Source organism: Cherax quadricarinatus, chromosome 28, assembly GCF_038502225.1.
Source record: "Cherax quadricarinatus isolate ZL_2023a chromosome 28, ASM3850222v1, whole genome shotgun sequence".
NCBI lineage: Eukaryota > Metazoa > Arthropoda > Malacostraca > Decapoda > Parastacidae > Cherax > Cherax quadricarinatus.
The window spans coordinates 34679136-34693719 of record NC_091319.1 but is presented as its reverse complement, the minus strand read 5'-3'; the positions used below and the strand labels follow the sequence as shown (position 1 = coordinate 34693719).

Here is a 14584-nt window from a genome sequence, read left to right as displayed (position 1 = left end):
GAGTGTAACAAGTCGGGTTGATATTTACATCAAGATCACAAGACGATTTTAATCATTTGCAGTTAAGCAACTGTTAGAAAACAATGAGAAAATTCAAATTTTTGACCTGTTACATATAATGAATTTCTATTCAAATTAACTTAGAAATGGGGATATAAAAAGGTAATTTGCATATTATAAGTTTCTTGTACATGTCGTGTCATAGCTTCACAAGAAGAGTTTTAGCTCTGGATTAAGATGTGTATTAAGTGTTCCATATATAAAGTATGTACTTAGTGTCAATGTTTTCTAAATTCAACAAATTAAAAATTTAGGATAATGGGGAAGTGTATTTTGTGGAGCCTGACTCATCATTATAAAAGAATATATTTCATGAGTTTCGGTGAGTTTTAGTTGACCTGGTATTGTAGAGCTAAATTAACCATCATTATAGTTGAGGTGAACGTAGACTAGACACCAGTACACAGTAACAAATGTTTACAGTCCTTTGTAGCGCAATTTTTTTTAACTATTCCTACTGTTTTACAAAATCTTACATATGTGCTGTATGTGGGAGTTTAATTTAAGTTTGCTATCTGGATGTATACCCATAAATTTTCCCTTATTTTGATGCTCAGTGTGTTTGAATAGTTTACCCTTATGCTCAAGTGAATATTTTCTGCTTTATTCTCAAACATCGTGAAGAAAGTCTTATCAGTGTGGAGTGAGAGTTTCTAAAGCCTTCTTATTACAGTTTCAATTAGGTATTTACCATTCCTGAAGGGTAAATTAATAATTCATACCACGGGCGGGGTTCGAACCCGCGATGAGAGAGTCACAAAACTCCAGACTAGCTGGTCCAGTGGCTAACGCGTCGGTCTGGAGTTTTGTGACTCTCTGATCGCGGGTTCTAACCCCACCCGCGGTATGGTTTGTTTACAATCGTGTCATCACGATTTCGTGAGACATAAATTAATAATGGTAGGTCTACATTCCCCAGGAATATTTCCCCCTGTGATAATTTATCTCACCTGACGCAGGTACCGTCCTCAGTAGGTTCATCTTTATCAGGAACATTCTCCTTTGATAATTCCTGTTACATGACTCAGGTAACGTCTTCAACAAGTTTAGCTTCCCCAGGAAATTCCCCTGTGATAATTTATCTCACCTGGCGCAGACACAGTCCTTAATAGGCTCAGGTTCCTCACATATATTCCTCCTGAGTTATTCCTGACTCTTGACGCAGGTACGGTTTTCAATGAGTTCAGGTATCACAAATAACGTCTTCGGTAGGTTCTACCTCCCAAGGTATATTACTCGGTACTAATAATTCTTTTCTCACACAGGTACCGTCTTCAGTAGGTTCAGCTTACCCAGGTATAGTAGCTTCTGCTAATACATCTCTCCTGATGTAGGTGACGATGGTGATGATACCTGTGGAAGTTGGCTGGGCAGCTACGGTACAGTGGATGGCAGGAGACATCTCCTGCAGACTATTCGCTTTCTTCAGGATATTTGGTCATTATCTATCCTCGTTCATCCTCGTCTGCATATCTATCGATAGGTAAGTACCTAGAGATGTGAATGTGCTTACCTAGTTATGTTACTGAAGTTGAATCCTGGTTATATACAGCTTTAAGAATAGCTGTGAGAGGGCTCTCGATGCCAGGGGAGAGAGAAACCAAGTGTGTGTGTGCTCACCTAATTGTGGTTGCAGGGGTCGAGACTCAGCTCCTGGCCCCGCCTCTTCACTGATCGCTACTGGGTCCTCTCTCTCTCTGCTTCCTGAGCTTTGTCATACCTCTTCTTAAAACTATGTGTGGTTCCTGCCTCCACTACTTCACTTGCTAGGCTATTCCACTTGCTGACAACTCTATGACTGAAGAAATACTTCCTAACGTCCCTGAGACTCGTCTGAGTCTTCAGCTTCCAGTTGTGACCCCTTGTCCCTGTGTCCCCTCTCTGGAACATCCTATCTCTGTCCACCTTGTCTATTCCCCGCAGTATCTTGTATGTCGTTATCATGTCTCCCCTGACCCTTCTGTCCTCCAGTGTCGTCAGTCCGATTTCCCTTAACCTTTCCTCGTACGACATTCCCTTGAGCTCTTGGACTAGCCTTGTTGCAAACCTTTGTACTTTCTCTAACTTCTTGACGTGCTTGACCAGGTGTGGGTTCCAAACCGGTGCTGCATACTCCACTATGGGCCTAACATACACAGTGTACAGTGTTTTGAACGATTCCTTATTAAGGTATCGGAACGCTATTCTCAGGTTTGCCAGGCGCCCGTATGCTGCAGCGGTTATTTGGTTGATGTGTGCCTCCGGTGATGTGCTCGGTGTTATGGTCACTCCAAGGTCTTTCTCCCTGAGTGAGGTCTGTAGTCTTTGTCCACCTAGCCTATACTCTGTCTGCGGTCTTCTTTGCCCCTCCCCAATCTTCAGGAGGCAGGATTGAATTCGAGAAGCCAGTTACTGGACGACATGTCCAGCCTGTCCAGGTCTCTTTGCAGTCCTGCCTCATCCTCGTCCGATTTAATTCTTCTCATCAACTTCACGTCATCTGCGAACAGGGACACTTCAGAGTCTATTCCTTCCATCATGTCGTTCACATATATCAAAAATAGCACTGGTCCTAGAACTGACCCCTGTGGGACCCCGCTCGTAACAGGCGCCCACTGTGATACCTCTTCACGTACCATGACTCGTTGCTGCCTCCCTGTCAGGTATTCCCTTATCCATTGCAGTGCCCTTCCTTTTACATGCGCCTGATCCTCCAGCTTCTGCACTAATCTCTTGTGGGGAACTGTTGTATATGCGTGCGTGCGTGCGTGCGTGAGTGCATTCGTGCGTGTGTGTGTGTTGTGTGTGTTGTGTCTGTGTACTGTGTGTGTGTGTGTGTTGTGTGTGTGTTGTGTGTGTTGTGTGTGTGTGTGTGTGTGTATGTGTACTCACCTAATTGTGGTTGCAGGGGTCGATACTCAGCTCCTGGCCCCGCATATTCAGCTCCTGGCCTCGCCTACTCAGCTCCTGGCCTCCGTGTATGTGTACTCACCTAAATGTGGTTGCAGGGGTTCACTGATCGCTACTAGGTCCTCTCTCTCCCTGCTTCCAGAGCTTTATCATACCTCGTCTTAAAGCTATGTATGGTTCATGCCTTCACTTCTTAACATCCCTCTGACTCGTCTGAGTCTTCATCTTCCAATTGTGACCCCTTGTTTATGTGTCCCCTCTCTGGAACAACCTGTCTCTGTCTACCTTATCTATTCCACGCAGTATTTTGTATGACGTTATCATGTCTCCCCTGACCCTCCTATCCTCCAATGTCGTCAGTCCGATGTCCCTTAACCTTTCTTTGTAGGACATACCCCTGAGCTCCGGAACTAGCCTTGTTGCAAACCTTTGCACTTTCTCGAATTCCTTGACGTGCTTGACCAGGTGTGGTTTCCAAACAGGTGCTGCATACTCCAGTATGGACCTGATGTACACAGTGTACAGTGTCTTGAACGATTCCTTACTAAGGTATTGAAGCGCTATTCTCAGGTTTGCCACGCGCCCATGTGCTGCAGCAGCTATCTGGTTGATGTGTGCCTCCAGAGAAATGCTCGGTGTTATGGTCACCCCAAGATTTTTCTCCTTCAGCGAGGTTTGCAGTCTTTGGTCACGTAGTCTATACTCTGTCTGCGGTCTTCTTTACCCTTCTTCGATCTTCATGACTTTGCATTTGGCGGAGTTGAATTCAAGAAGCCAATTGCTGGACCACGTGTCTAGCCTGTGTGTGTGTGTGTGTGTGTGTACTTACCTAGTTGAGGTTGCAGGGGTCGAGTCTTAGCTCCTGGCCCCGCCTCTTCACTGATCGCTACTAGGTCACTCTCCCTGAACCGTGAGCTTTATCATATCTCTGCTTAAAGCAATGTATGGATCCCGCCTGCGTGTGAGTGTGTGTGTGTACTCACCTATTTGTACTCACCTATTTGTGGTTGCAGGGGTCGAGACTCAGCTTCTGACCCTGCCTCTTCACTGATTGCTACTAGGTCCTCTCTCCCTGCTCCATGAGCTTTATCATACCTCGCCTTAAAACTATGTATGGTTCCCGTCTCCACTACGTCACTTTCTAGGCTATTCCACGACTTGACTACTCTATGACTGAAGAAATACTTCCTAACATCCCTCTTATTCATCTGAGTCTTCAACTTCCAATTGTGACCTCTTGTGTCTGTGTCCCATCTCTGGAACATCCCGTCTTTGTCCACCTTGTCTATTCCGTGCAGTATTTTATATGTCGTTATCATGTCTTCCCTGACCTTCCTGTCCTCCAGTGTCGTGAGGCCGATTTCCCTCAACCTTTCTTCGTAGGACAATCCCCGTAGATCTGGGACTAGTCTTGTTGCAAACCTTTGCACTTTCTCTAGTTTCTTGACGTGCTTGACTAGATGTGGATTCCAAACTGGTGCTGCATACTCCAGTATGGGCCTGACATAAATGGTATACAGAGTCTTGAACGAATCCTTACTGAGGTATCGGAACGCTATCCGTAGGTTTGCCAGGCGCCCGTATGCTGCAGCAGTTATCTGATTGTTGTGCGCCTCAGGAGATATGCTCGGTGTTATACTCACCCGCAGATCTTTTTCCTTGAGTGAGGTTTGCAGTCTTTGGCCATCTAAACTATATTGTGTCTGCGGTCTTCTTTGCCCTTCCCCAATCTTCATGACTTTGCATTTGGCAGGGTTAAACTCAAGGAGCCAGTTGCTGGACCTGGCTTGTAGCCTGGTGTGATTCGAGGCACTGATCGCTGTTTCGAATACAATTAAACAAAACAACGGGAGCTTCACCATCTCTGAAGTCTTAGCAAGAATCCTCCTGAAAACAGTAAACTCTGCCATCACATAGTCTCTCCTGTTATACTACACAAAGCACATTACAGAGAGTGAACACTGGAACAAGCTGCCTCTTTCCAGTCTATATTTGTCCAACATATTTTTATGTTACCCAAGTAATAGCTTTTATATCCTTTTACTCATGTACGAATTAATTGCTCTACCATATTGTACTACTACTACTACTACAACTTACGTCACTACTACTACTACTACTACTACTACTACTACTACTACTACTACTACTACTACTACTACTACTACTACTACTACCACTAGTATTGCACCTCACTCTGAGCCTTTATATACCCACTGTGTCCATATACTGTTTGTATCGGCTTGACAAAGCTTCTGGAGAGCGAAACGTTGCCACAATGAAATGTCACATTAGTTGTACTTGTGTCCTTTTACTTTACAGTTACCATTTTGTCCATTTTGTCCTAGGCACATGTCTGTGAGTGTGTGCGTGTGTGCGTGTGTGCGTTTGTGCGTGCGTGTGTGTGTGTGTGTGTGTGTGTGTGTGTGTGTGTGTGTGTGTGTGTGTGTGTGTGTGTGTGTGTGTGTGTGTGTGTGTGTATACTCACCTAATTGTGGTTGCAGGGGCCGAAACTCAGCTCCTGGCCCCGCGTCTTCACCGACCGCTACTAGGTCCTCCCTCCCCCTGCTCCATGAGCTTTATCATACCTAATCTTAAAACTATGTATAGTTCCTGCCTCCACTACATCGCTTGCCAGACTATTCCACTTCCTAACTACTCTATAACTGAAGAAATACTTTCTAACATCCCTTTGACTCATCTGAGTCTTCAGCTTCCAATGGTGACTCCTTGTTTCTGTGTCCCATCTCTGGAACATCCTGTCTCTGTCCACCTTGTCTATTCCACGCAGTATTTTGTATGTCGTTATCATGTCTCCCCTGACCCTCCTGTCCTCCAGTGTTGTGTGTGTGTGTGTGTGTGTGTGTGTGTGTGTGTGTGTGTGTGTGTGTGTGTGTGTGTGTGTGTACTCACCTAATTATACTCACCTAATTGTGGTTGCAGGGGTCGAGACTCAGCTCCTGGCCCCGCCTCTTCACTGATCGCTACTAGGCCCTCTCTCTCACTGCTTCCTGAGCTTTGTCATACCTCTTCTTAAAACTATGTATGGTTCCTGCCTCCACTACTTCACTTGCTAGGCTATTCCACTTCCTGACAACTCTATGACTGAAGAAATACTTCCTAACGTCCCTGTGACTCGTCTGAGTCTTCAGCTTCCAGTTGTGACCCCTTGTCCCTGTGTCCCCTCTCTGGAACATCCTATCTCTGTCCACCTTGTCTATTCCCCGCAGTATCTTGTATGTCGTTATCATGTCTCCCCTGACCCTTCTGTCCTCCACTGTCGTCAGTCCGATTTCCCTTAACCTTTCCTCGTACGACATTCCCTTGAGCTCTGGGACTAGCCTTGTTGCAAACCTTTGTACTTTCTCTAACTTCTTGACGTGCTTGACCAGGTGTGGGTTCCAGACTGGTGCTGCATACTCCAGTATGGGCCTAACGTGCACAGTGTACAGTGTCTTGAACGATTCCTTATTAAGGTATCGGAACGCTATTCTCAGGTTTGCCAGGTGCCCGTATGCTGCAGCGGTTATTTGGTTGATGTGTGCCTCCGGTGATGTGCTCGGTGTTATGGTCACCCCAAGGTCTTTCTCCCTGAGTGAGGTCTGTAGTCTTTGTCCACCTAGCCTATACTCTGTCTGCGGTCTTCTTTGCCCCTCCCCAATCTTCATGACTTTGCATTTGGCTGGATTGAATTCGAGAAGCCAGTTACTGGACCACATGTCCAGCCTGTCCAGGTCTCTTTGCAGTCCTGCCTCATCCTCGTCCGTGTGTGTGCGTGTGTGTGCGTGCGTGCGTGCGTGTGTGTGTGCGTGTGTGTGTGCGTGTGTGCGTGCTTGTGTGTGTACTCACCTATATGTACTCACCTATATGTGGTTGCAGGGGTCGATTCATAGCTCCTGGCCCCGCCTCTTCACTGGTCGATTCTAATTCATTCTCTCCCTACTCCATAAGATTTGTCATACCTCTTCTAAAAGCTATGTATGGGACTTGCTTCCACTACTTCACTCTCCAGCTTATTCCACTTCCTGACAGCTCTAAGGCTAAAGAAATACTTTCTAACATCTCTATGACGCGTCTGGGTTTTCCAATTGTGTCCCGTTGTTCTTGTATCCCATCTCTTAAACATTCGAGCCCTGTCCACCTTGTCAATTACTCAGTATTTTATACGTTGTTATCATGTCCCCTCTATCCCTCCTATCCTCTAGTGTCATCAGGTTGAGTTCCCTTAACCTCTCCTCATAAGACATACCCCTCAGTTCCGGGACTAATCGTGTTACAAATTTTTGCACTTTCTCCAATTTCGTGACTTGTTTGACTAGGTGAGGGTTTCATACTGGCGCTACATACTCCAGTATAGGCCTAACGTACATGGTGTACAATGTCGTGAATGACTCCTTACTCAGATGTCTAAACGCTAATCTCAGGTTTACCAAGCGCCCAGATGCTGCAGCAGTTATTTGACTGATGTGTGCCTCAGGGGACATGTTCGTTATTATGCTTTCCCCAAGATCCTTTCCTTTAAGTGTCGTTTGTAGCCTTTAATTTCCTAACCTGTACGCCGTCTGCGGTCTTCTGTGTCCTTCCCCAATCTTTATAACCTTACAATTACTGGGGTTAAACTCTAGGAGCCATTTGTCGGACCAGACTTGTAGTCTGTCCAGATCCACTTGTAATCTTAACTCTTCATCAGTTTCACATCATCAGTGAACAGTGACACTTCTGAATCTATTTCTTCCATCATGTCATTCACGTATACATGAAACAGCACCAGACCTAGGACTGACCCTTGTGGAACCCCACTCGACACATGCGCCCACTCCGACACTTCAGCACATACAAACACTCGCTGTTTCCTTCCTGTCAGGTATTCTCTAATCCATTGCAGTACTTTCCCTATTATTCCTGCCTGCTCCTCTAAGTTTTGCACCAGTCTCTTGTGTCGTACTGTGTCAAAAGCCTTCTTGCAGTCCAAAAAGATGCAATCTACCCATCCCTCTCTCTCTCTCTCTCTCCTGTCTTACTTCTGTTACCTTAACGTAGAACTCAAGTAGATTTGTGACACAGGATTTCCCATCTCTGAAGCCATGCTGACTGTCATGTATGAGCCCAATCTTTTCAATGTGTTCCACTACTCTTCTCCTGATACATACTATACAAGTCAGTGACACTGGTCTGTAGTATAACGCTGCCTGTCTGTCCCCTTTCTTAAAAATTGGAGCTACATGTACTGTCTTCCACGTCTCAGGCAACTGCCCAGTTTCAATAGATTTACTGAAGATTGCTGCTAGCGGCACACACAGTTCCTCTGCTCCCTCTCTCAGTGTCCATGGAGATGTGTTATCTGGGCCCACCGCCGTTGAGGTACATAGTTCACCTAGCAGTTTCTTCACCATTACCATGGTTATGCGTATTGTGTCCAGCACCTGCTGGTGCACCCTACCTCCACTGTTTGCTGGAAGCATTCCTTTCTCTATTGTGAATACTTCTCTAAATCTTTTGTTTAGTTCATCACATACTTCTTGGTCACTCTTCGTGAGCTTCCCTCCTTCTTTCCTCAGCCTGATTACCTGGTCCTTGATTGTTGTTTTTCTCCTAATGTGACTGTATAACAACTTTGGTTCAGATTTGGCTTTTGATGCTATGTCGTTCTCGTATTGCCTCTGGGTTCTCTCTTTATCCTTGCATATTCGTTTCTGGTTCTTCTGCTCAACTCCTTGTTCTATTGAGTCCTTTGCCTTCTATACCTTTTCCATGCTCTAGCACACCTTCAGTTAAACCATGGGCTCACTCTGGTCTTACCATTTTTTTTTTCTGTTACCCTTTGGTATGACCTTCTCCTCTGCCTCCGTGCACATAATGGTCACAAGTTCCATCATTTTATTTACTGTTTTTCCCTCTAGTTCTCTTTTCCACTGCACTTCATGCAAGAAACTTCTCATTCCTATGTAGTCCCCATTTTTGAAGTTCGGCTTCACTCGTTGCTCTCGTGCTTCTGCATTCTCCACTGTTAACTTTACAAGGTATTCAAAACTCAGGACAACATGATCACTAGCGCCAAGGGGTCTTTCGTGTGTGATATCCCCTATGTCCGAACTGTTCAAGGTGAATATGAGGTTCAGCCTTGCTGCAACATCCTCTCCTCTCTCTATTTTGCATCTCCAATACAGTCTCCAACATCTTAGCCCTCAGTGTTTCTGGTCCCCCATGTGGCTCTAAGTTTTCAATCTATTAATGATTGAAATCCATCATTATGAGTAATTTTGTCCTACCCGTATGAGCCCTTCTGGCCACTTCAGCTAGTGTATCCACCACTGCACTATTATGGTCATCATAATCTTGTCTTGGCCTCCTGCTGTTCAGTGGTGGGTTATACATAACTGCTATCATCACCTTTCGACCCCCAGTCTGAAGTGTTCCCACGATACTTGTGTGTTAGTTATCATTTTGTCCTGAGCACATGTCGATTAGGCACTAGGCCTCTTGTATGAGTGTGTGTGTGTGTGTGTGTGGGTGTGTACGCACCTAGTTGTACACACCTGGTTGAGGTTGCAGGGGTCGAGACCTAGCTTCTGGCCCCGCCTCTTCACTGGTCGCTACTAGGTCACTCTCTCTGAACCGTGAGGTTTATCATACCTCTGCTTGAAGCTATGTATGGATTCTGCCTCCACTACATCGCTTCACAAGCTATTCCACTTCCTGACTACTTTGTGGCTGAAGAAATACTTCCTAACATCCCTGTGATTCATCTATGTCTTCAACTTCCAACTGAGTCCCCTTGTTGCTCTCTCCCATCTCTGGAACATCCTGTCTTCGTCCACTTTGTCAATTCCTCTCAGTATTTTGTATGTCGTTATCATGTCCCCCATATCTCTCCTGTCCTCCAGTGTCGTCAGGTTGATGTGTGTGTGTGTGTGTGTGTGTGTGTGTGTGTGTGTGTGAACATTAAAATGGTGTGTGTGTGTGTGTGTGTGTGTGTGTGTGTGTGTGTGTGTGTGTGTGTGTTTGTGTGTGTGTGTGTGTGTGTTTGTGTGTGTGTGTGTGTGTGTGTGTGTGTGTGTGTGTGTGTGTGTGTGTGTGTGTGTGTGTGTGTGTGAGTGGGTGTGGGAGTGTGTGTGTGCACTCACCTATTTGTACTCACCTATTTGTGGTAGCAGGGGTCGAGATTCAGCTCCTGGCCCCGCCTCTTCACTGATCGCTACTAGGTCCTCTCTCTCTCCCTGCTCCATGAGCTTTATCATACCTCGTCTTAAAACCATGTATGATTCCTGCCTCCAGTATCTCACTACCCAGACCATTCCACTTCCTGACAACTCTGTGACTGAAGAAATTCTTCCTAACATCCCTTTGACTCATCTGAGTCTTCAACTTCCAGTTTTGACCCCATGTTTCTGTGTCCCCTCTCTGGAACATCCTGTCTCTGTCCACCTTATCTATTCCTCGCAATATTTTATATGTCGTTATCATGTCTTCCCTGACCCTCCTGGCCTCCAGTGCCATCAGGCCGATTTCCCTCAACCTTTCTTCGTAGGACACTCCCTGTAGCTCTGTAACTAGCCTTGTTGCAAACCTGTGTGTGTGTGTGTGTGTGTGTGTGTGTGTGTGTGTGTGTGTGTGTGTGTGTGTGTGTGTGTGTGTGTGTGTGTGTGTGTGTGTGTGTGTGTGTGTGTGTGTGTGTGTGCGTGTGTACTCACCTAGTTGAGGTTGCAGGGGTCGAGGCCAAGCTCCTGTGTGTGTGTGTGTGTGTGTGTGTGTGTGTGTGTATGTGTGTGTGTGTGTGTGTGTGTGTGTGTGTGTGAGTGAGTGCGTATGAGTGTGTGTGTGTGTGTGTTTGTGTGTGTGTATGCGTGTCTGTGTGTGTTTGTGTGTGCATATATGTGTGTGTGTGTGTGTGTGTGTGTGTGTGTGTGTGTGTGTGTGTGTGTGTGTGTGTGTGTGAGTGTGTCTGTGTGTGTGTACTCACCTAATTATGGTTGCAGGGGTCGAGACTCAGCTCCTGGCCCCGCCTCTTCACTGATCGCTACTAGGCCCTCTCCCTCTCTGCTTCCTGAGCTTTGTCATACCTCTTCTTAAAACTATGTATGGTTCCTGCCTCCACTACTTCACTTGCTAGGCTATTCCACTTCCTGACGACTCTATGACTGAAGAAATACTTCCTAACGTCCCTGTGACTCGTATCAGTCTTCAGCTTCCAGTTGTGACCCCTTGTTTCTGTGTCCCCTCTCTGGAACATCCTATCTCTGTCCACCTTGTCTATTCCCCGAAGTATCTTGTATGTCGTTATCATGTCTCCCCTGACCCTTCTGTCCTCCAATGTCGTCAGTCCGATTTCCCTCAACCTTTCCTCGTACGACATTCCCCTGAGCTCTGGGGCTAGCCTTGTTGCAAACCTTTGTACTTTCTCTAACTTCTTGACGTGCTTGACCAGGTGTGGGTTCCAGACTGGTGCTGCATACTCCACTATGGGCCTAACATACACAGTGTACAGTGTCTTGAACGATTACTTATTAAGGTATCGGAACGCTATTCTCAGGTTTGCCAGGCGCCCGTATGCTGCAGCAGTTACTTGGTTGATGTGTGCCTCAGGTGACGTGCTCGGTGTTATGGTCACCCCAAGGTCTTTCTCCCTGAGTGAGGTCTGTAGTCTTTGTCCACCTAACCTATACTCTGTCTGCAGTCTTCTTTGCCCCTCCCCAATCTTCATGACTTTGCATTTGGCAGGATTGAATTCGAGAAGCCAGTTTCTGAACCACATGTCCAGCCTGTCCAGGTCTCTTTGCAGTCCTGCCTCATCCTCATCCGATTTAATTCTTCTCATCAACGTCACATCATCTGCGAATAGGGACACTTCCGAGTCTATTCCTTCCATCATGTCGATCGCAAATATCAAAAATAGCACTGGTCCTAGAACTGACCCCTGTGGGACCCCGCTCGTCACAGGCGCCCACTGTTATACCTCTTCACGTACCATGACTCGTTGTTGCCTCCCTGTCAGGTTCATCCTGCCCTCTCACTCTGGTAGTGTCCCTAACATGTTGGTGCATGAGGTTTTCCAGCACCACATCCAACATCTTGGCTCTCCATGTTCCGGGACCCCCATGTGGCTCCAGGTTTTCCCAGTAAATCTCCCTGTGGTTGAAATCCCCCATAACCAGCAACTTTGCTCTGCTTGAGTGAGCTCTTCTTGCCACCTCAGCAAGTGTGTCCACCATTGCTCTGTTGCTATCCTCATATTCCTCTCTTGGCCTCCTGCAGTTCTGTGTGTATGTGTGTGTGTGTGTGTGTGTGAGTGTGTGCGTGTGTGTGTGTGTGTGTGTACTCACCTAGTTCTCACCTAGTTGAGGTTGCAGGGGTCGAGTCCAAGCTCCTGGCCCCACCTCTTCACTGGTCGCTACTAGGTCACTCTCCCTGAACCATGAGCTTTATCGTACCTCTGCTTAAAGCTATGTATGGATCCTGCCTCCACTACATCGTTTCCCAAACTATTCCACTTCCTGACTACTCTGTGGCTGAAGAAATACTTCCTAACATCCCTTTGATTCATCTGTGTCTTCAGCTTCCAACTGTGTCCCCGTGTTGCTGTGTCCAGTCTCTGGAACATCATGTCTTTGTCCACCTTGTCAATTCCTCTCAGTATTTTGTAAGTCGTTATCATGACCTCCCTATCTCCCCTGTCCTCCAGTGTGTACTCACCTAGTTACTCACCTAGTTGAGGTTGCGGGGGTCGAGTCCGAGCTCCTGGCCCCGCCTCTTCACTGATCGCTACTAGGTCACTCTCCCCGAGCCGTGAGCTTTATCATACCTCTGCTTAAAGCTATGTATGGATCCTGCCTCCACTACATCGCTTCCCAAACTATTCCACTTACTGACTACTCTGTGGCTGAAGAAATACTTCCTAACATCCCTGTGATTCATCTGTGTCTTTAGCTTCCAACTGTGTCCCCTTGTTACTGTGTCCAATCTCTGGAACATCCTGTCTTTGTCCACCTTGTCAATTCCCCTCAGTATTTTGTATGTCGTTATCATGTCCCCCCTATCTCTCCTGTCCTCCAGTGTCGTCAGGTTGATTTCCCTTAACCTTTCCTCGTAGGACATACCTCTTAGCTCTGGGACTAGTCTTGTTGCAAACCTTTGCACTTTCTCTAGTTTCTTTACGTGCTTGGCTAGGTGTGGGTTCCAAACTGGTGCCGCATACTCCAATATGGGCCTAACGTATACGGTGTACAGGGTCCTGAACGATTCCTTATTAAGATGTCGGAATGCTGTTCTGAGGTTTGCTAGGCGCCCATATGCTGCAGCAGTTATTTGGTTGATGTGCGCTTCAGGAGATGTGCCTGGTGTTATACTCACCCCAAGATCTTTTTCCTTGAGTGAGGTTTGTAGTCTCTGACCCCCTAGACTGTACTCCGTCTGCGGCCTTCTTTGCCCTTCCCCAATCTTCATGACTTTGCACTTGGTGGGATTGAACTCCAGGAGCCAATTGCTGGACCAGGTCTGCAGCCTGTCCAGATCCCTTTGTAGTTCTGCCTGGTCTTCGATCGAGTGTATTCTTCTCATCAACTTCACGTCATCTGCAAACAGGGACACCTCAGAGTCTATTCCTTCCGTCATGTCGTTCACAAATATCAGAAACAGCACTGGTCCTAGGACTGACCCCTGCGGGACCCCGCTGGTCACAGGTGCCCACTCTGACACCTCGCCACGTACCATGACTCGCTGCTGTCTTCCTGACAAGTATTCCCTGATCCATTGTAGTGCCTTCCCTGTTATCCCTGCTTGGTCCTCCAGTTTTTGCACCAATCTCTTGTGTGGAACTGTGTCAAACGCCTTCTTGCAGTCCAAGAAAATGCAATCCACCCACCCCTCTCTCTCTTGTCTTACTGCTGTCACCATGTCATAGAACTCCAGTAGGTTTGTGACACAGGATTTCCCGTCCCTGAAACCATGCTGGCTGCTGTTGATGAGATCATTCCTTTCTAGGTGTTCCACCACTCTTCTCCTGATAATCTTCTCCATGATTTTGCATACTATACATGTCAGTGACACTGGTCTGTAGTTTAGTGCTTCATGTCTGTCTCCTTTTTTAAAGATTGGGACTACATTTGCTGTCTTCCATGCCTCAGGCAATCTCCCTGTTTCGATAGATGTATTGAATATTGTTGTTAGGGGTACACATAGCGCCTCTGCTCCCTCTCTCAATACCCATGGGGAGATGTTATCTGGCCCCATTGCCTTTGAGGTATCTAGCTCACTCAGAAGCCTCTTCACTTCTTCCTCGGTTGTGTGCACTGTGTCCAGCACTTGGTGGTGTGCCCCACCTCTCCGTCTTTCTGGAGTCCCTTCTGTCTCCTCTGTGAACACTTCTTTGAATCTCTTGTTGAGTTCTTCACATACTTCACGGTCATTTCCTGTTGTCTCTCCTCCTTCCTTCCTTAGCCTGATTACCTGGTCCTTGACTGTTGTTTTCCTCCTGATGTGGCTGTACAACAGTTTCGGGTCAGATTTGGCTTTCGCTGCTATGTCATTTTCATATTGTCTTTGGGCCTCCCTTCTTATCTGTGCATATTCGTTTCTGGCTCTACGACTGTTCTCCTTATTCTCCTGGGTCCTTTGCCTTCTATATTTCTTCCATTCCTTA

The 14584-nt window shown here is 46.6% G+C and overlaps 1 pseudogene; it reads left to right on the top strand.

The window, feature by feature from the left end:
* The first annotated feature begins 1079 nt into the window (after positions 1-1079).
* LOC138853350 (adipokinetic hormone/corazonin-related peptide receptor variant I-like) overlaps positions 1080-14584 on the top strand; it is a 228066-nt pseudogene continuing 214561 nt past the window's right edge.